General features: G+C 43.2%; 1 protein-coding gene across 4 annotated transcripts in view; it reads right to left on the reverse strand.

Moving 5' to 3' along the window:
* RAB27A (RAB27A, member RAS oncogene family) overlaps positions 1–22,183 on the reverse strand; it is a 114,230-nt gene that overhangs the window by 68,771 nt on the left and 23,276 nt on the right. The window contains exon 1 of one of the 4 annotated variants that reach the window (XM_077263785.1): positions 10,316–10,661. The exons of 2 other annotated variants lie outside the window; for them this stretch is intronic. The gene's annotated coding sequence lies outside the window, so the exon portion shown is untranslated. Of the gene's footprint in view, positions 1–10,315; positions 10,662–22,183 lie in introns of those variants that run through there. One more of the 4 variants, XM_077263783.1, reaches the window with a different exon arrangement.

Below are 22,183 nucleotides of genomic sequence, written 5' to 3' on the forward strand. Positions count from 1 at the left end.
CGCTAGGTATTGAATTAGGCACCCAACATCTAATGTATGTAATAGTCCCGCTTCCCTGTTCTTGGGTTGGGACAAAAAGAAGGGAGATCTCCTGAGATCTGTGGAAACGTGACATCACTTTCGTTAGGTAGGCTGGGTTGGTCTTAAGATTAACCTGATCCTCCAAAATTTGTGTGAAGGGAGGGCTAGTCGATAATTCCTGCATGTCACAGACGTTGGACAAACATCTCAGCGAGTGTTCAAAAATTCTAAAAGGGCAAACTTCACTGCCAACAGTTCCTTCATGTTTGAGGATACTGATCTTAGCGCAAGGGGTTTGGATATAGGACCTACAGTTAAGTCCATATATATTTGGACAGAGACAACAGTTTTCTAATTTTGGTTATAGACATTACCACAATGAATTTTAAACAAAACAATTCAGATGTAGCTGAAGTTCAGACTTTCAGCTTTCATTTGAGGGTATCCACATTAAAATTGGATGAAGGGTTTAGGAGTTTCAGCTCCTTAACATGTGCCACCCTGTTTTTAAAGGGACCAAAAGTAATTGGACAATTGACTCCAAGGCTATTTCATGGACAGGTGTGGGCAATCCCTTCGTTAGGTCATTCTCAATTAAGCAGATAAAAAGCCTGGAGTTGGTTTGAGGGTGGTGCTTGCATTTGGAAGGTTTTGCGGTGAAGTAAACATGCGGTCAAAGGAGCTCTCCACGCAGGTGAAACAAGCCATCCTTAAGCTGCAAAAACAGAAAAAACCCATCCGAGAAATTGCTACAATATTAGGAGTGGCAAAATCTACAGTTTGGTAGATCCTGAGAAAGAAAGAAAGCACTGGTGAACTCATCAATGCAAAAAGACCTGGGCGCCCATGGAAGACAAAAGTGGTGGATGATCGCAGAATAATCTCCATGGTGAAGAGAAACCCCTTCACAACAGCCAACCAAGTGAACAACACTCTCCAGGAGGTAGGCATATCAATATCCAAATCTACCATAAAGAGAAGACTGCATGAAAGTAAATACAGAGGGTTCACTGCACGGTGCAAGCCACTCAAGCATCAAGAATAAAAAGGCTAAACTGGACTTTGCTAAAAAACATCTAAAAAAGCCAGCACAGTTCTGGAAGAACATTCTTTGGACAGATGAAACCAAGATCAACCTCTACTAGAATGATGGAAAGAGAATAGTATGGCAAAGGCGTGGTACAGCTCATGATCCAAAGCATACGATATTATCTGTAAAACATGGAGGAGGCAGTGTGATGGCTTGGGCATGCATGGCTGCCAGTGGCACTGGGTCACTAGTGTTTATTGATGATGTGACAGGACAGAAGGTGTCGAATGAATTCTGAGGTATTCAGAGCCATACTGTGTGCTCAGATCCAGCCAAATGCAGCCAAACTGATTGGTCGTCGTTTCATACTACAGATGGACAATGACTCAAAAGATAAAGCCAAAGCAACCCGGGAGTTTATTAAAGCAAAGAAGTGGAATATTCTTGAATGGCCAAGTCAGGCACCTGATCTCAACCCAATTGAGCATGCATTTCACTTGCTAAAGACTAAACTTCAGACAGAAAGGCCCACAAACACACAGCAACTGAAAACCACTGCAGTGAAGTCCTGTCAGAGCATCCAAAAAGGAGGAAACACAGCGTCTGGTGATGTCCATGAGTTCAAGACTTCAGGCAGTCATTGCCAACAAAGGGTTTTCAACCAAGTACTAGAAATGAACATTTTATTTAAAATTATTTAATCTGTCCAATTACTTTTGGTCCCTTTAAAAACAGGGTGGCACATGTTAAGGAGCTGAAACTCCTAAACCCTTCATCCAATTTTAATGTGGATACCCTCAAATGAAAGCTGAAAGTCTGAACTTCAGCTGCATCTGAATTGTTTTGTTTAAAATTCATTGTGGTAATGTCTATAACCAAAATTAGAAAAATGTTGTCTCTGTCCAAATATATGTGGACGTAACTGTATCTGGTCATTCAGGAATGACCCTACCCAGAATGCCTAGGGTTAAGTTGTATACTCTCCTCCACCATTATGAAGAAAGTACCGTTTTGGATGACAAGATTAACTGCCCTTGTAAATGCCCTTTTAGAGATTTTTTTCGGCTGATAAAATTTCCCACTGCAACTCTGTCTGGTGTGTCTGAGCCCATTGAACGGTCGGAATACAGGCCATCATGGAACCTAGGAGGGACATCGCTTTCCACAAAGTCGTAGAGGGGAGGTCCCTTATTCAAGATACCAAGGCTACGATTTTCTGAACTTTCTCCGTCGGGAGGCGACACCCTTGTTTCTTTGAATCTAGTATGATACCCAAGTATTCCTGCACAGTTTTGAATTTCCCTAGATTCAGAAGCCAGCCTAAAGTTGGACAAGGAATCCATGATTTCTCTAATTGGTTCTTGCAATGCTGGGGGGAGTTGCTTATTATCAGAACAGTCTAGGTATGGGACAATAAGGATATCTTGTTCCCTCAAATGTGCCATCACCTCTGTCACTATCTTGGTGAGCACCCGTGGAGCTATGGCTAGACCGAATGGGAGGGTCATGAACTGATAGTGCTTTACTACTCCATTATCGGGACTGCTACCTTGAAGAATTTCTGATAGTATGCATCCTTTAGGCTCAGAACAGTCACGAAACAGCATTTTTACAGATGATTTTTATTGTTTCCATCTTGAAGGTTTGAACCTTCAGTAACTTGTTCAGTTTCTTTAAATTTATAATTCTTCTGAACATTCCATTTTGCTATTTCCTCAGGAACAGAGGGGAGTAGAATCCTTTGCCTTTTTCCCGGTGAGGGACCTCTTGAAGGACTGCTTTTCCTATCAGACCCATAACCTCCTGCTCTAAGGCTAGTTGTTCTTTGTTTAAAGATCTTTGGGGTGTCATTATGAAATTTGGACGGGGAGGAGAGTGGAAGTGAAGTTAGACCCAATTTTATTAGGTCTAAGATCCAAGAGCTGTTGGATATTCTTTCCCAGGCCAGGAGAAAGAAAGAGATAACCTTCCCCCCCACCTGGGGGCAAACCCTCATTGGGATGACTTCTTGTCATTGGAGAGCCTGTTGAGCAAAAACTCCTTGGTCTTACCCCTTTTATCCACCCACTTATCCCGGGGGGCCCCCTGCGGTTAAATTTCCTACTTCCTATAAGAAGGATGGGAGAGGATAGGAAAGTGTTTTTTTTGTTGTCTCCCGCTTTATCCAAAATATCATCAAGTGTAGGGCCGAACAAGAACTCGTCCTCACAGGGAATGCAGCAAGTTCTTGACTTTGTCTGGAGATCATCAGGCCAACACTTAAGCATGAGAGCTCGCTGGGCTGCGTTAGAGAAGACCGACGATCTGACTGCTAACCCAAGTCCAACAATGCGTCAGCCAAGAAAGCAGCAGCTCCTCTCATTACAGGTCTACTATATTGACCCTAGAGGTTTTCGCTCTTAAGCCGGCGTCACACTGGCAACTTAATGGGACGAGTGCAACGCGATTAAAAAAAAAAAAAAAAAAAAAAAAAAAAAAAAAAAAAAATCGCATTGCACTCAGACCAATGTTACACTATGGGGCAGCTCCCAGCAGCCAATTTTTTGTTGCCCATTTTCTTCGGTCAGAGACAATCACAGCATGCTGCGATTGTCACGGACACTCGGCCGACTCTCGGCTCACTCACACCCATATAAGCCTATGGGTGCGAGTGAGACAGCGCACATCACTCGGATATCATCCGAGTGCTGTGCGCTAAACGCTGACCCCGGCAATGGAGGAGATGGAGAAATTAGTTTCTCCGCCTCCTCAGCAGCTGTGCTCCGATCCGCTCTGTGCGAGAGGCTTGGTGCACAGACACATGAAATTCGGCTCCTGCTCGCAGCAGAGCAGGAGTCGAGGGTCATTAGCATATCGCATCCGATGCTCTCGCATGGGATGCAATACACTAGTGTGCCGCCGGCCTTAGTAGTGATTCCAGTTGGTCTAGCCAGATTCTCAGTGACCTGGCCGTACAAGTAGCAGCTACCACAGGTTTTAGCCCTTCCCCGGCAGCCTCCCATGAACCCTTCAGGAAGGTATCAGGGAAATTTTTTTGGAAGACTTGGCAATTGCTACATCTTATTTTGGAACCTTCACAAAAAATTAGCATGCCAGATCATCGAATAGATATTTCCTCTTTGGGGATAAAAGGCCCTTTTCTCTCTGGTTTCTTCCACTTTTTAAATTAGGGATTGGATTTTCTCATTTAGGTGGAAAGACTTTTTTTGTTCTAGTCAACCGAACATAAGGTCCTATCCTAAACCGATCTTTTTGGACGATGGTCTACCAGCCCCATGGTGGCCCTGATTGTTTTGACTAGGCTGTTTTGACTAGGCTGTTTCCTCCAAGGGGAAACCGCCATGACCGCCCTGCCTGAAGATTATGATGAATTAGATGTATCCGAGTCCCTCTCAATCATCTGAACTGCTAGATCCCGACTCCAGGGACCTGTCTCTGGACTTCCGCAGTTTTTTTCCCTTATCCTGAAGGGACTCAATGGTATTTTCTACCTGAGATTTTATTAAGGACCTAAGATCTGAGGCAAACTTCGGGGGTCTCTTCAAAGATTGCAGCTCCTGCATAGAACACAGTTTTTTTTCCCCACTTGGTGGGAAACTCTTCCATGCAAAGTGCACAGGTCCTGCATTTAGTCTTGCTTACAGTTATTTTCCTGAAGAAGAGAAGAGAACAGGGGAGACCCTAATTATAAGGTCGATTATCAAGTAGATCACTTACCATCCTGATGGAAGAAGGGGTACCTGGTAAGGAGGAGGAACCATTCTTGTAGATCGGTTCTCTCTTGCGCTCGATGCCACACTTGAGTCTTTGCTGCGTTGAGACAATCTGCCCGAATGCCCACTCCCACTGTTATCACCCTCATGGGAAGGGCCCTCTTGATGTCCCGCTCGTTTCTTCCTCCGTTGTCGCGGTTGTGACTGACAGCCGCTGCTGCTGCGGTGACAGGCCACGCAGAGCCTGCATCCCCTGTTGCTCTTGTTCGCTCATGGCTAGGAGGAAGACTGCCAGAGGCCGGCGAGGACACGGGCATGCCCCGAATGGATTTCCCAGTCATGCTTTGCGGCACCGCGTCAAAGGGGAGCGCCTGCGCTGCGCGTGTGCAGTAAACCCAAGAAGTAAAGGAGCAAACAGCTGTCCAGCCTCAGCCCCAGCAGGGCTGTCTGCAGAACCAGCAATAAGGATTCTGGGAGAGGCAGCACCCCAGCGAGCCTTTTCTCTGCTGCCTCTCCCCAAACACTCTAAAGGCCCACTGACCCCAGCGGTGACGCCTCAGGATACCACGCCAGCCGAGACAGGGAACCCCCACTGCCGGGATCGGTCAGGCTGGGCCTGGCATCCCACGACGATCTAGGAATGTCTTTTCTTTGCAGGTACGCCGACTATAGGTCCACAGTCAAGGACAGGAAACCAAATTATGTGGGAGAGAAGTACCGCCTTTTTATCTGTAGGTTTCCGGTCATTGAAGGGCAGGTCCCCTCTCTCCGTGGTGCCATCATAGGGGAAGGAGAAATACAGGTTTTGATGATGGTAAAGTGTGAAATTAGGATGTCTCCAAACCAGGTCACTGATGTAACTTACAAAAAAATAGCACCCACAACCAAGTAGTAGAACATTGTTACAGAAATATTAGAAATAAACTACAGCTAACAATTTACTAATATTTTAATTAAGTAAAATGTTAACATTTTGGGAGAATACCTTATTTCCCAGTTTGTCCCTTTAGCAAACATACAGAATTTACTAAAACTTCAAGAATATAAATAAAATGTTGTGCTCTATATTTAAATTGTGCACCAAAACATGTGCGTGACAAATAATTTGCCATCTAAAATTATATGTAGCCAAACTTTATGAGATAAGGCCAAGTTTGTAGCAGAACACCGCATTTTTTTCCCACTCAACACTGACATGTTTATGATTGGTTCAGCTTGTCCTCAGATAAGCAGCTTGGCAAGGGCTGTGTTTGTCAGAGAGCAGTAATTGCCATTACACTGATGTGCCTCCCTTCAGCAGGAACGCCTAAAACATACAGGATGATCAAATAAGAGCTCATAAGAGGCTATTTCACTTAAAGCCCCAAACACAGAAAATGGTTGGTCGAACCCACTGATCTCTGCGATACCGACTAACTACCTTATAACCATGGGGACCTCCTTGCTCTCCTTTGTCAGTGGAAGCAGAATTGGGCTTCATGAATTTTAGCACCAGATCCTTCTGTTAACCCAGGAGATAATCACTGCCTGAGCAGTCAGAGCAACTCACCCCTCTCTCCACTTAAATTTGCCAAATTGATTATTCATCTAAAAGAATGTGGAGGAGATGGGGTAGGTGAGGGCTGGAGGAACAGCTCTAGTAGTAAGGTGCCCATATGCTTTAGACCGGTATCCCAAGTCAGACATGCTCTAATCACAATACCCAGTCCACAGAGTCCTCTTACCCGAGCACACTGGCTATGGAACACCAAGCTCAGGACAGGAGACCAGAAGGCTAGGTTGAGTGTTGTGTTCCAAGCACAGTTTGTGTTTCAAGGCAATGTGAAACTGGCCTTAGAAAGTGATCAGCTGGTTTCTTGTTGCCCCAAATCAGTGATTGCCATGCAAAATAGGCAGAGGGATTTTAGGTTTCTGTCAAACTCATTTCCATTTGGAATAAATGTTTGGACATTTTGATATACAACACTCCTGATACTCACTCCCCCCCATTATATGGCATTTGGAACTATATTCTACACATGAGACATCCATTCTAGCTGAAATAAACAGGTTTGGCGGAATATTGACAAATATATATGGTAACCTTTAGTACAGGTATGCCGGTGGATATCACATTTCATAGCAATTAAATATGCCATAAAACGTTTAATAGGTGGAGAACCTGTGGACACCAATGCATGGGGGAAGTGTTTACTGCTTCTCCTCACCTTGCAACTTGTCAAAATACTTCATTCAAGCCAAATTATACTTGAAACTTTACTATTTAGGCGAGTGAGTGTGTAGTTACTCCACTTCAAGTCCTATACAATGGGTGGGGAAAAAAAAAAGTGGAGATATGGGATGTTATTTGGGACAAAAAAACAAACAAAAAACACGACTTCATTCAACACTTGTGGTCAGGTGGGCGAGTTGGCAAGTAGGAAAGGAGGCAGTGAATTTTGTGGAAGGCAGTCACCTGTCCGCTCATGTACAGTTATATGAAAACGTTTGGGCACCCCTATTAATCTTAAGCTTAATGTTTTATAAAAATTGTTTTTTTTTTTTGCAACAGCTATTTCAGTTTCAAATATCTAATAACTGTTGGACACAGTAATGTTTCTGCCCTGAAATGAGGTTTATTGTACTAACAGAAAATGTGCAATCTGCATTCAAACAAAATTTGACAGGTGCATAAGTATGGGCACCTCACCAGAAAAGTGACATTAATATTTAGTAGATCCTCCTTTTGCAAAAATAACAGCCTCTAGTCGCTTTCTGTAGCTTTTAATGAGTTCCTGGATCCTGGATGAAGGTATTTTTGACCATTCCTCTTTACAAAACAATTCCAGATCAGTTAAGTTTGATGGTCGCCGAGCATGGACAGCCCTCTTCAAATCATCCCACAGATGTTCAATGATGTTCAGGTCTGGGGACTGGGATGGCCATTCCAGAACAGTGTAATTGTTCCTCTGCATGAATGCCTGAGTAGATTTGGAGCGGTGTTTTGGATCATTGTCTTGCTGAAAGATCCATCCCCTGCGTAACTTCAACTTTGTCACTGAATCATGAACATTATTGTCAAGAATCTGCTGATACTGAGAGGAATCCATGCGTCCCTCAACTTAAACAAGATTCCCGATGCCGGCATTGGCCACACAGCCCCAAAGCATGATGGAACCTCCACCAAATTTTACTGTGGGTAGCAAGTGTTTTTCTTGGAATGCTGTGTTTTTTTGCCGCTATGCATAACGCCTTTTTGTATGACCAAACAACTCAATCTTGGTTTCATCAGTCCACAGGACCTTCTTCCAAAAAGAAATTGGCTTCTCCAAATGTGCTTTTGCATACCTCAGCCGACTCTGTTTGTGGCGTGCTTGCAGAAACGGCTTCTTTCGCATCACTCTCCCATACAGCTTCTCCTTGTGCAAAGTGCGTTGTATAGTTGACCGATGCACAGTGACACCATCTGCAGCAAGTTGATGCTGCAGATCTCTGGAGGTGGCCTGAAGATTGTCCTTGACTGATCTCACCATTCTTCTTCTCTGCCTTTCTGATGTTTTTCTTGGCCTGCCACTTCTGGCCTTAACAAGAACTGTACCTGTGTTCTTCCATTTCCTTACTATGTTCCTGACAGTGGAAATTGACAGGTTAAATCTCTGAGACAGCTTTTTGTATCCTTCCCCTGAACAACTATGTTGAATAATCTTTGTTTTCAGATCATTTGACAGTTGTTTTGAGGAGCCCATGATGCCAGTCTTCAGAGGAGATTCAAACAGGAGAACAACTTGCAAGTGGCCACTTTAAGTAGCTTTTCTCATGATTGCATACACCTAGCTATGAAGTTCAAAGCTCAATGAGGTTACAAAACCAAAAAAAGTGCTTTAGTAAGTCAGTAGAAAGTAGGTAGGAGTATTTAAAACAAGAAAATGATAAGGGTGCCCATACTTATGCACCTGTCAAATTTAGTTTGAATGCAGATTGCACATTTTCTGTTAGTACAATAAACCTCATTTCAAGGCAGAAACATTACTGTGTCCAATAGTTATTAGATATATGAAACTGAAATGGCTGTTGCAAAAAAAACAAATTTTTATAAAACATTAAACTTAAGATTAATAGGGGTGCCCAAACTTTTTCATATAACTGTAACAGTGATAAGATGGCAGCATATGAGAGAAGCAGAGTCATGAAATTATATAAACCACAAACACAAAAACTGTGATTGAAATAAAAGATAAAAATAGACAAGATAAGAGATTGGTTGTTAAACTGATTTCAACTGTCCATAATGATCACATGTGGCAACAGATTATTCTGAAGATTCTTAAATTACTGTGCCAACTCGTGTGTAATAATAATAATCATCTTTATTTTTATATAGTGCCAAGCAGCGCTTTACAGTTTGCACACATTATCATCACTGTCCCCGATGGGGTTCACAATCTAAATTCCCTATGTCTTTGGAATGTGGGAGGGAACCGGAGTACCTGGAGGAAACCCACACAAACACAGGGAGAACATACAAACTCCTTGCAGATATTGTCCTTGGTGGGATTTGAACCCAGGACTCCAGCGCTGCAAGGCTACAGTGCTAACTACGGAGCCACCATGTTCTCCAGAAACAAATTGCTAATGACCAAACACTTTTCTTCAGAAAAGATGATGAGGAAAAGGCTCTTTATTCACAGCACAATTTAAGGCCATACCGGCGTCTCTTCCCCTGCAGTCATTCTATATGGCTGGAAATTATGCTACATGCTGTTATAATCTCCCACTATTCTCGCTGTGGGCAATCACGGGACCACATTTCATTTGCTTACTTGTGGTCATGTGCCGACTAGACTCATCAAACTTCTCTCAATTCTCTTCCATTGAGAGAAGTCAAATGCTTCTAGTTGGCATGTGACCACAAGCTTGGAAATCATATAACGTCTGGTTGCATTGAAAATACCAAGAAATCGTGCCAGAATGCACGCCGCACACTCACAATTCAGCAGTTTGTAAACACATAGTAAATGCAGACTTTTGTCACAAGCCCCGACTACCCCTCTAACCATGTGGTTGGCCCAGATCTTGAGCAGTACAAAGAATTCCAGAATTACATTACATATACTGTTATTTTCAGTGAGGAACACATTAATAACTATATTAAAGTCCCTATAGAAGGTTGCTTCTAGAGTCTGAGCCTCTGATGATGTAACCGCATGGCCCATTATTTACATTGCCATAACTTGTTAAAAAGAAAAGTGAAAGATATTTAAGTATACATCGTGGAACGTTTGTTATAAAGGAATTATACTCTATAAAAAGCAGCACTATAATGAGCTGGCTAATAAGGAAAAAAGGCCAACATGGTACGATTATTACACCTGACAAAAGAAATTATAATTAGAAAAGTACGGCTTTGACATTTACGCAACAACCCCAGAATATAAATCCTAAACACTACTTTATTCCATGCCTATAGTAAATAATCACGTCACATCGCTGTTCTTAGAGGTCAGCCTGGAAGCGCAGCACGATTCCTGCGGAGGTTCAGAAATGAAATGTACAAAGCAGAAAGGTGCCATACCTTCCTGGAAGAAAATTAGTTGCTTTTCTGCCTGGAGGATCCAATACACGCTGCTGCTTACAAGCCCTTGTTCAAGTCACATATCAGCAACCAAAAATGTGAGCTCTGTGCTGCTGGTAAAAAAAAAAAAAAAAAAAAGCCCATCATATAAAGACCATCTGATGCCAGAGTCTGCAGGAAGTGTTCACAATGGCATTCTCACTGCAAAGACCATCTAATTCCTCTCAGCTGGCTGTCATGTGGTCTTGCTGACTGATCAAATGATTTTCTTTTGACAAGCTTAGCAGCACAGATCCTTATTCCTCCACGGTGGAGAATATTCCTAAGAAATGGCTTCACTAACAATGCCACAAGTTCAACAGCAAATTGGACTCATGGTTACAGGGGTTAGGAAAATATTTATCTTTTTTTATTTGATGAGAGCACACATTTATGGCACGCGTTATAGACTGTAGTCTCTGGTTTCAGCTTCCTGGTATACACCAGAAACATTTCATACTTTGTCACAGAACTAAAGAGGTATAAACGTTGGAAGCTTAGGAACCCAAGCACTGGAGAAACTGCAGTACTCTGCAGCAGACAATAAATGTATGGATCTGCGATGTTCAGCATCTGATTGGTGGGCGTGCCGCATGTTCGATCCCACCATCTCATATAGACTACTTATAATAGCTTAATCCTGGAGAACCCAATTAAAGCGTACCTGTTAATCCAGAATAAGCGGTCATGTGTGTACATAAACACTATTTCTGGCCATTATATGACTTGGGCCTGCATTTTTCAACAATTTTCTCCTCTAGAGGCTCTCTACATAATTTTTAGTTGTTTTTCAGTTAGTGGGTAGAAACTATGTCACCTTCTACATACAGCACAAAGACATGAGGGATTTCTGCTCTACTGTCTATATGTAACATGTTCAAAAGCATTAGCAACATAGAAGAACATACACAGCAGTACTGAGCAGTGTACCTGAGAGTTCAGCTTTGGGTAGAAATAAAAGACTAGCTCTGGCCTTTTCACTTTATGAGAAGTCAATCACAAGTGGAGAAAACCACATATTTCTGCTTGTAATTAGATACAGTATTGGTCAAAAGTGGACACATCTGTTCATGCAGTGTTTTTTCTTAATAATGGTTTTGTAAAGGTGTTTAAAATTGTAAATTCAGACTGAAAGCGGCAAAACCGCAGAAAAATAAACCAATATGGACAAAGTGTAAAGATACCAGAACATGTTTAAAAGATTGCTTTTTGTGCCCTTGTTTTACTCTGATGACAGCTTTGCACACCCTTGATATTTACTCAAGCAGCTTCATCAGTCATCTGATATGGTTTCTAATGAATGAGGTATGCCCCGAGAATTCATATGTGGACTTACCGGCCTTCAGAAAGTGTGTTTTTAAAATGATGTGCCGACTCAAAATACAAGGGTCCCATAAAGTGCTGAGCACCATTATACAACTGTTCTATGAAGATTATGGCGTCACTCAGCTAAGTAAAAAGAAGTGACAGACCATCATTACTTTAAGACAAAGATCATGAAAGTCAGTCAATTCAGAAAAATGCTAGCATCTTAAAGGTATCCTCAACTGCAAGGAGTTAGTGTGGATTTCCTCCAGGTTCTCCGGTTTCCTCCCACATTCCAAAAGACATACTGATAGGGAATTTACATTGTGAGCCCAATTGGGGACAGTGACAATGTGTGCAAACTGTAAAGCGCTGCGGAATAGGTTAGCGCTATATAAAAAAGATTATTATGTGCAGTCATAAAAAACATCAAATCACTGCCCCCAAGAAAGGAAGACAAAGAATGACATCTGCTGCAGAGGATAAGTTTATCAGAGATAGGCCGGGGTCACACTTGCTCTCCCGTTATTATCTACAGACCAGAGATTTTTTTTTTTTACTGTAAACTCCTTCCAGTTTACCCTATTCCTCAACTCTTTTCCTTTTCAGTGCTTGTTCGTTGCCAAACCTTGATTCCTTTTTACAGCCAGTGAGTGACTCCAGTTGTCACAAGTCCATATGGCCAGTAATGGATGCAAAGTTAGAACCTCTCTAGCCTCCCTCATCAGCCCACATCCCATTCTATTGGTCTATTTTAAGATGATATTGGACTGCTTTTAGATATAAAAACATGGTAGGCATCCTCTAATATTTTAGTGTTGAACACTGAACAGGAGTTACAAAAAATAAACAACAATTTTAGAAGCGCTACAGAGGTTGTGATTTCCCATTCAGTATTAATAGGTGCAATGACCTAAAAAGGAAGGGCCACCAGGGGTGAACAAAAGGAAGAACGCGGGCCACCAGGGGTGAACAAAAGGAAGAACGCGGGCCACCAGGGGTGAACAAAAGGAAGAACGCGGGCCACCAGGGGTGAACAAAAGGAAGAACCCGGGCCACCAGGGGTGAACAAAAGGAAGAACGCGGGCCACCAGGGGTGAACAAAAGGAAGAACGCGGGCCACCAGGGGTGAACAAAAGGAAGAACGCGGGCCACCAGGGGTGAACAAAAGGAAGAACCCGGGCCACCAGGGGTGAACAAAAGGAAGAACCCGGGCCACCAGGGGTGAACAAAAGGAAGAACCCGGGCCACCAGGGGTGAACAAAAGGAAGAACGCGGGCCACCAGGGGTGAACAAAAGGAAGAACGCGGGCCACCAGGGGTGAACAAAAGGAAGAACGCGGGCCACCAGGGGTGAACAAAAGGAAGAACCCGGGCCACCAGGGGTGAACAAAAGGAAGAACGTGGGCCACCAGGGGTGAACAAAAGGAAGAACCCGGGCCACCAGGGGTGAACACAGACAGCAGAGCAGCTTATAGACCTCTTACCCTAAAATTGTGCATCATTGGGCACTTTTTTGTATCTCAGACAATTAGTCATCTATGAAATCCATTATCTCAGTCCCAATAGTACCATCTCCGTCGCCTATCTTCTACTTTGGGTTTACTTACTGGCCTCTGCTCCAGTGCCGACTCCAATACCTTGCTCCCAGTAATTCTGTACAGGTTTCAGTGGCAAAGTCACAATGACAGCGCACAAGCCCACTGCAGCCAATCACTGGAGTCAGCCGCTCATATCCCTATAGCTCTGCAGGCTATGAACAATCAAAGGGCACAGCTGCAGAAACAGTTGGCACTGGAGAAGGGGCAAAAGAGAAAACTTCAGGTTTTTATTTTTAATCATAGGAAGCCTATAGGCTAAAAGTGGGCCCATGTACAAATCCATAGGTTTTATATATGGCATGTCCACCACATGAGGAGTTAACAGAAGCCAAAATGCCCATTTGTGTTTTAATTCCCCGATCCATGCAGAAATGTCACTCTAAGGCTATGTGCACACGTTCAGGATTTTTCGTGTTTTTTTTTTCGGCCGTTTACCATGGGAAAAACGCTTAAAAAACACATACATAAGCATCCCATCATTTTTAATGCATTCTGCAATTTTTGTGCACATGATGCGTTTTTTTTCCGCCAAAAAAACGCAGCATGTTCATTAATTTTGCACATTTTTCGCGTTTTTCCCGCTATTTAATGCATTGGAAAGCTCCGAAAAACAAGCAAAAATGCGTCAAAAACGCATGCGGATTTCCTGCAGAAAAAGTCCGGTTTTGTTCAGGAAAATTCTGCAGAAAATCCTGACGTGTGCACATAGCCTTAGGAATCTTTGCTTTCCAACTGCCTTACATATGTATATGTTAACTAAAGAATATGTGCTCTCTTTTTAAAAGACAAGTATAAGACTTTAAAATGTTATCAAATCTAAAAGGAAGTAAAAAAAAAAAAAAAAAAAAAGAATAGTTCACTTATTGCTCAGGAAATCTTACAAGTTGGTTAAGCGTGCCCCCCTTCTTGTAGGCACAAGGAAGTCTGCAGCAAGAGACAAGTTTTATAGCTCATTTGCTGCAGCCACTTTGTCACAATCAAGCACAGGCTTGTCCCTTCGGTGTCACAGCTTCCTGTTACGCCAAAGGCGGTTTGAAGTGATAAAATACGAGGCTCGGAGCCACCTCACATTGCTGATAGAACATCGGATTAGGTCATTTTAAGCAATTTGCAGTCAATGCTTCACTGTTACAAAAGAGGAAGCAGAATAAGCCTATTAGTCCGGAGCTGGCGTTACATCTGCATAATCTGCACCACAATAAATGCTCCTCTGGCCTCATTTTGACGAAGCCGAAGTTGGTTTCTTATTCATTCAGTTTCTTATTCGGCAATTTTTTCTTTTCTGTTTTATATAGGTTTAACAACAAATTATTATCACAATAATAAAAGACAATGCAGTGAGGTGCCCTGATGTGAATACACTTAAAAACAGCTACAAAAACAATAAAACTGGCACAAAAATGGGCATCAAAGTGGGCACCAAAGAGCGCTGAAGAAAGGGTTAAATGCCTTTGGGCCACTGATCTCACACTGCAGACATATAGAACAGGGCGCCCCACATCAAAACCAGTTATCTCCAGCCTGGACCAAATGGGTTCTGGGCATCAGAACTGGCATCAAAGTGGGCAGACAGTCAATTTTGGTCATTTGAATAAGTAACTGATGTTTTTAAGGGGTTAAATGCCTTTGGGCCACTGATCTGACACTTAAAATGCACAGACAGTGATGCCCTGCATCAAACCCAGGTCCCTACAGCCTGGCCCAAATGGGTTCTGGGCACCAGAACTGGCATCAAAGTGGGCAAACAGCCCATTTTCACAGATTTAAATAAGTAACTGATGTTTTTAAGGGGTTAAATGCCTTTGTGCCACTGATACCACAGTGCATACATATAGAACATGGAGCCCCACATCAAAAACAAGTCCCTCCAGCCTGGTCCAAATGGGTTCTGGGCACCAGAACTGGCATCAAAGTGGGCAAACGGCCCATTTTCACCGATTTGAATAAGTAACTGATGTTAAGGGGTTAAATTACTTTGGGCCACTGATCTGACACTTAAAATACAGAGATAGTGATGCCCTGCATCAAACCTAAGTTCCTGCATTCTAGCCAAAATGGGTTCTGGGCACCAGAACTGGCATTCACGTGGGCAAACAGCCCATTTTTGCAGATTTGAATAAGTAACTGTTTTTAAGGGGTTAAATGCCTTTGGGCCACTGATCTCACACTGCAGACATAAAGAACAGGGCACCCCACATCAAACCAAGTTATCTCCAGCCTGGCCCAAATGGGTTCTGGGCACCAGAACTGGCATCAAAGTGGGCAAACAGCCCATTTTCACAGATTTGAATAAGTGATGGTTTTAAGGGGTTAATTGCCTTTGGGCCACTGATCTGACACTTAAAATACACAGACAGTGATGCCATGCATCAAACCCAGGTCCCTGCAGCCTGGCTCAAATGGGTTCTGGGCACCAGAACTGGCATCAAAGTGGGCAAACAGCCCATTTTTGCAGATTTGAATAAGTAACTGATGTTTTGAAGGGGTTAAATGCCTTTGAGCCACTGATACCACAGTGCATGTGTCAGGAAATAGGAAGAAGTCCTGATTACTTCAATTACACATACAGAGCTATGAGCTGCAATATATTCTGCCTGCCAGCACAAGGCTGGAATTCTAAGCCACTCTTTCTCACTCCCTCCGTATAAGATGACTTTTTAACCCCTGCAAATCATCTCACAAGTCGGGGGTTGTCTTATACGCCGGGTATGGCATGTGCAGGGAGCGGTCCTGTATGGTTCCCAGGATCTAAAGGAGAGGAGACTCTCCTTTAGACCCTGGGATCCATATTCATGTAAAAAAAAAAAAAGAATAAAAATAAAAAATATGGGATATACTTACCCTTCGACTGCCCGCGGCTCTCATCGGTGCAAGAGCCGGCCTCCGATCCTAAGGATGCATTGAGCGAAGGACCTTCGGTGACATCACGGTCACATGACGTCATCAAAGGTCCTTTAGATCCTGGGAACCATACAGGACCGCTCCCTGCACATGCCGTACCCGGCGTATAAGATGACCCCCAACTTTTGAGATGATTTGCAGGGATTAAAAAGTAGTCTTATACGGGGGGAGGGAGAAAAGAGTGGCTGTGACGTGTGGCAATACGTCGCAATGCATCGGTAATGTAAGTCTATGGGGAAAAAAAGTATCCTGCAGACAACTTTGCAGGATGCGTTTTTTTCTCCTGAACGACGCATTGCGACGTATTGCAAATGACGCTAGTGTGAAAGTAGCCTCATACTTCTGAGCTTGTGACCTCACTAAAGGGCTGGTTAATGATATGCACTAATCGGATAGTTCTTTACGTTATTCTAAGGTCTCAGACAAAGGCATTCCTGAGTGAGAGGGGATGGACAACGGGTGGCTTTGCAGGATTGGTCACCTGCAGTTTAAAGCCACACCCTGCCCACCATTAGTATCAGGTTGCCCAGTCTCTATGATAGGCTTTGTTTCGGGTAGGAGTGAGGCGGGGGCGAGGGGGGGGAAGAGCAAGAGCTGCATTGTGTGTGTGTAGTTAGCCATGTCCTGAAACTACACTCACAATATGAAATTTTTTGGCATTATCGTGACAGCAGCGCAGGGCCATATAAATTCTTCGATGAAGCTGGCAGGCTCATCTTACATTACGGCTGTATAGCGGGGGGAGGGAGAAAGAGTGGCTTAGAATTCCAGCCTTGTGCTGGCAGGCAGAGGAAATTGCAGCTCAGAGCTCTGTATGTGTAATTGAAGTAATCAGGACTTCTTCCTACTTCCTGACATATGCACTGTGGTATCAGTGGCTCAAAGGCATTTAACCCCTTAAAAACATCAGTTAGTTATTCAACTCTGTGAAAAAAGGGCCGTTTGCCCACTTTGATGCCAGTTCTGGTGCCCAGAACCCATTTGGGCCAGGCTGGAGGGACCTGTTTTGATGTGGGGCTCTATGTTCTATATGAAAGCACTGTGGCATCAGTGGCCCAAAGGCATTTAACCCCTTAAAAACATCAGTTACTTATTCAAATATGTGAAAAATGACCGTTTGCCCATATGATGCCAGTTCTGGTGCCCAGAACCCATTTGGGCCAGGCTGTAGGGACCTGGGTTTGATGCAGGGCATCACTGTCTGTGCATTTTAAGTGTCAGATCAGTGGCCCAAAGGCATTTAACCCCTTAAAAACATCAGTTACTTATTCAAATGACTAAAATTGACTGTCTGCCCACTTTGATGCCAGTTCTGATGCCCAGAACCCATTTGGGCCAGGCTGAAGATAACTGGTTTTGATGTGGGGCTGTCATGTCAGACGCTGTTCATACCAGGGCGTTCGACAGACAGCGGTAATTCCGCTTTTGTCCACTATGTGCGCAGTGGCGTCGGCTAGATTTTATCTAGCTGGTACGGGGTTAATTTAGCTGGTGCTCGGATTGGAAGCTGGGCCACGCCCACTCCCTTTAAATAGTTCTTCTGAACATTGGGCGTCGCCAATTATAGCTTCTGTCTTGTGCTTGATTATCTCGGTCTGGAGTGGTGAGCTAGGAGTTGGAGTATCGTTGCTGGTGGTGTATTTCCCTTTGTCTTATTTTCTCCTTCATATATTTGTATTTATTTTGCCCTGTGCACTTATAGTGTATTCCTGAGTGACTGCGGCGTGTTGCATATTTTTCTGTTATCCTTGTCTGTGCTTACTGTGGGTATTGGTGTATGGTCTCTTCACTGGGTGGTGGGTGGAGGTTTCAGCCTAGGGTTGAAACAGGAGACAGGGTGAGGGTGGAGGCCCAGACATGCACACCATCAGTGTAAACTCTGGGAGAGGGTCAGTTAGGGTTTCCCTAGTCTGAGGGAAATCGCAGGGGCCCGGGTCATTAGCTCTTGCATACCTAGGTCTCCCGTGACAGGGGCGCCCTGTTCTATATGTCTGCAGTGTGAGATCAGTGGCCCAAAGGCATTTAACCCTTTCTTCAACGCTCTTTGGTGCCCACTTTGATGCCCATTTTTGTGCCAGTTTTATTGTTTTTGTAGCCGTTTTTAAGTGTATTCACATCAGGGCACCTCACTGCATTGTCTATTATTGTGATAATTATTTTTTGTGGTTAAACCTACTGTATACAGGTCCTTCTCAAAAAATTAGCATATAGTGTTAAATTTCATTATTTACCATAATGTAATGATTACAATTAAACTTTCATATATTATAGATTCATTATCCACCAACTGAAATTTGTCAGGTCTTTTATTGTTTTAATACTGATGATTTTGGCATACAACTCCTGATAACCCAAAAAACCTGTCTCAATAAATTAGCATATCAAGAAAAGGTTCTCTAAATGACCTATTACCCTAATCTTCTGAATCAACTAATTAACTCTAAACACATGCAAAAGATACCTGAGGCTTTTAAAAACTCCCTGCCTGGTTCATTACTCAAAACCCCCATCATGGGTAAGACTAGCGACCTGACAGATGTCAAGAAGGCCATCATTGACACCCTCAAGCAAGAGGGTAAGACCCAGAAAGAAATTTCTCAACAAATAGGCTGTTCCCAGAGTGCTGTATCAAGGCACCTCAATGGTAAGTCTGTTGGAAGGAAACAATGTGGCAGAAAACGCTGTACAACGAGAAGAGGTGACCGGACCCTGAGGAAGATTGTGGAGAAGGACCGATTCCAGACCTTGGGGAACCTGAGGAAGCAGTGGACTGAGTCTGGTGTGGAAAGGCGTGTGCAGGAAATGGGCTACAGGTGCCGCATTCCCCAGGTAAAGCCACTTTTGAACCATAAACAGCGGCAGAAGCGCCTGACCTGGGCTACAGAGAAGCAGCACTGGACTGTTGCTAAGTGGTCCCAAGTACTTTTTTCTGATGAAAGCAAATTTTGCATGTCATTCGGAAATCAAGGTGCCAGAGTCTGGAGGAAGACTGGGGAGAAGGAAATGCCAAAATGCCTGAAGTCCAGTGTCAAGTACCCACAGTCAGTGATGGTGTGGGGTGCCATGTCAGCTGCTGGTGTTGGTCCACTGTGTTTCATCAAGGGCAGGGTCAATGCAGCTAGCTATCAGGAGATTTTGGAGCACTTCATGCTTCCATCGGCTGAAATGCTTTATGGAGATGAAGATTTCATTTTTCAGCACGACCTGGCACCTGCTCACAGTGCCAAAACCACTGGTAAATGGTTTACTGACCATGGTATTACTGTGCTCAATTGGCCAGCCAACTCTCCTGACCTGAACCCCATAGAGAATCTGTGGGATATTGTGAAGAGAAAGTTGAGAGACGCAAGACCCAACACTCTGGATGAGCTTAAGGCCGCTATTGAAGCATCCTGGGCCTCCATAACATCTCAGCAGTGTCACAGGCTGATTGCCTCCATGCCACGCCGCATTGAAGCAGTCATTTCTGCCAAAGGATTCCCGACAAAGTATTGAGTGCATAACTGAACATTATTATTTGATGGTTTTTTTTTGTTTGTTATTAAAAAACACTTTTATTTGATTGGACGGGTGAAATATGCTAATTTATTGAGACAGGTTCTTTGGGTTATCAGGAGTTGTAGGCCAAAATCATCAGTATTAAAACAATAAAAGACCTGACAAATTTCAGTTGGTGGATAATGAATCTATAATATATGAAAGTTTAATTGTAATCATTACATTATGGTAAATAATGAAATTTAACACTATATGCTAATTTTTTGAGAAGGACCTGTATAAAAAGAAGAAAAAATTGCCGAATAAGAAACCAACTTCAGCTTCGTCTCATTTTGTCTTATCACATGTGCATAAAAAAAAAAAAAAAAAAAAAAAAAAAAAAAAAGAGCGGAGAGCATCAGTCTTGGTCTACCTAGGTCTTACCCTTCACAAAGAGGAAAAAAACCGGAGGTATCACTTATGCACTGCTGAAATAAAATCTTTGGTGAAATTAAAACATTTATTCAAGCAGGTTTAAAAATCGACGCATTTCAAGGTCACCCAGGACCTCTTCATCGGGACAAACCTAGTGAGACTGTATGGTATAGCTGTCCTTTATGCTGTGTTTCATGAAAAAGACCGCCAAACCGGGCACATGGCATGTCAAAGTTCAAATGTGCCACAAGGATGAGTGCGGATGCCAATCAGTAATCCAATTTGGAAAGCGCAATTAAATTGACACCAGAATACTAGTATGCATTTCAATTATACTTCTAGAATCCAAGCTTAGGATAATTAAATAAATATGCATTACAAATAATAAATAGAAAAACAACAAATAAATACTTCACTCACCGGGTCTGATGCGCTGCAGTGGCACACAGCATTAATCCTTGATGTGTCAGTCACTGCAATGCATAGCTCATTCATCAGTTCGAATTTTATATACTTTTTTTTATTTGATCGTTGTTTTTCTATTTATTATTTGTAATGCATATTTATTTCATTATTCTTTTCATGGATTCTAGAAGTATAATTTAAATGCATACTAGTATTCTGGTGTCAATTTAATTGCGCTTTCCAAATTGGATTACTGACTGGCATCCGCACTCATCCTTGTGGCACATTTGAACTTTGACATGCCATGTGCCCGGTTTGGCGGTCTTTTTCATGAAATAAAGCATAAAGGACAGCTATACCATACAGTCTCACTAGGTTTGTCCTGATGAAGAGGTCCTGGGCGATCTTGAAACGCGTCGATTTTTAAACCTGCTTGAATAAATGTTTTAATTTCACCGAAGATTTTATTTCACGCAGCTGATATCCGGCACTATGTGCCAGGAGCGGTCACGGACCGCACCTGGCACATTAACACCCAAAACACTGCGATCAAAACATGATCGCAGTGTTCCGGGGGCATAGGGAAGCATCGTGCAGGGAGGGGGCTCCATGCGGGCTTCCCTGAGACCCTCGGTACAACGCGATGTGCCACGGGGCTGTATCTGGGTCCTGCAGGGAGGTAGCTTACCAGCGCCTGCTCAGAGCAGGCACCGGGAAGCCCCTCTGCAGTGCACGTCAGATCGCTGATCTGACACAGTGCTCTGCAAAGTGTCAGACCAGCGGACTGTCACTATAACATGACGCGCGCCAAAACATAAAAAAAAAAATATAAATGAGGTATCGCTGTAATCGTACTGACCCGAAGAATAAAACTGCTTTATCCATTTTACCAAACGCGGAACGGTATAAACGCCCCCCCCCCCCAAAGAAATTCATGAATAGCTGATATTTGGTCATTCTGCCTCACAAAAATCGGAATAAGAAGCGATCAAAAAATGTCACGTGCCCGAAAATGTTACCAATAAAAACGTCAACTCGTCCTGTAAAAAACAAGACCTCACATGACTGTGGACCAAAATATGGAGAAATTATAACTCTCAAAATGTGGTAACGCAAAAAATATTTTTTGCAATAAAAAGCGTCTTTTAGTGTGTGACGGCTTCCAATCATAAAAATCCGCTAAAAACCCACTAAATTAATTTTTTTTTTAATTTATTTCCATCTTCCCATTAGGGTTAGGGCTTGGATTACATTTACGGTCAGGATTCGGGGTGTGGTTAGGGTTGGGATTAGGGGTGTGGTTGGGATTAGGGTTAGGGGTGTTGTGAACTGTGTTTCGGGGCTCCCTCTTGTGGTCACTAATGGTATTGTATGAGTCATGTCTTTCTGCAGGCTTGGACTTCAGCTGTTCCATTAATCTGTGGGTGTTCCCTATATAGTCCTCCTTAGGACTCAGTCTCTTGCCTGGTATCGATGTATTCAGTCCTATTTGGTCTCCTCCTGATTCCTTGCCATCTGTCTCATGCAAGAAAAGCTAAGTCCTGTTTGCATACTTTGGATCATTTGCATTATTAGTGTTTTTTGTTCAGCTTGCTCAAAATGTGATTTTCTAGCTCGCTGGAAGCTTTAGGGTGCTGATTTTCTCCCCTCACACCGTCAGTCGGTGTGGGGGTTCTTGATTACTCAGCGTGGATTTTTTGCAGGGT

The sequence above is a fragment of the Ranitomeya variabilis genome, chromosome 5 (genome assembly GCF_051348905.1).
Source record: "Ranitomeya variabilis isolate aRanVar5 chromosome 5, aRanVar5.hap1, whole genome shotgun sequence".
Taxonomy (NCBI): Eukaryota; Metazoa; Chordata; class Amphibia; order Anura; family Dendrobatidae; genus Ranitomeya; species Ranitomeya variabilis.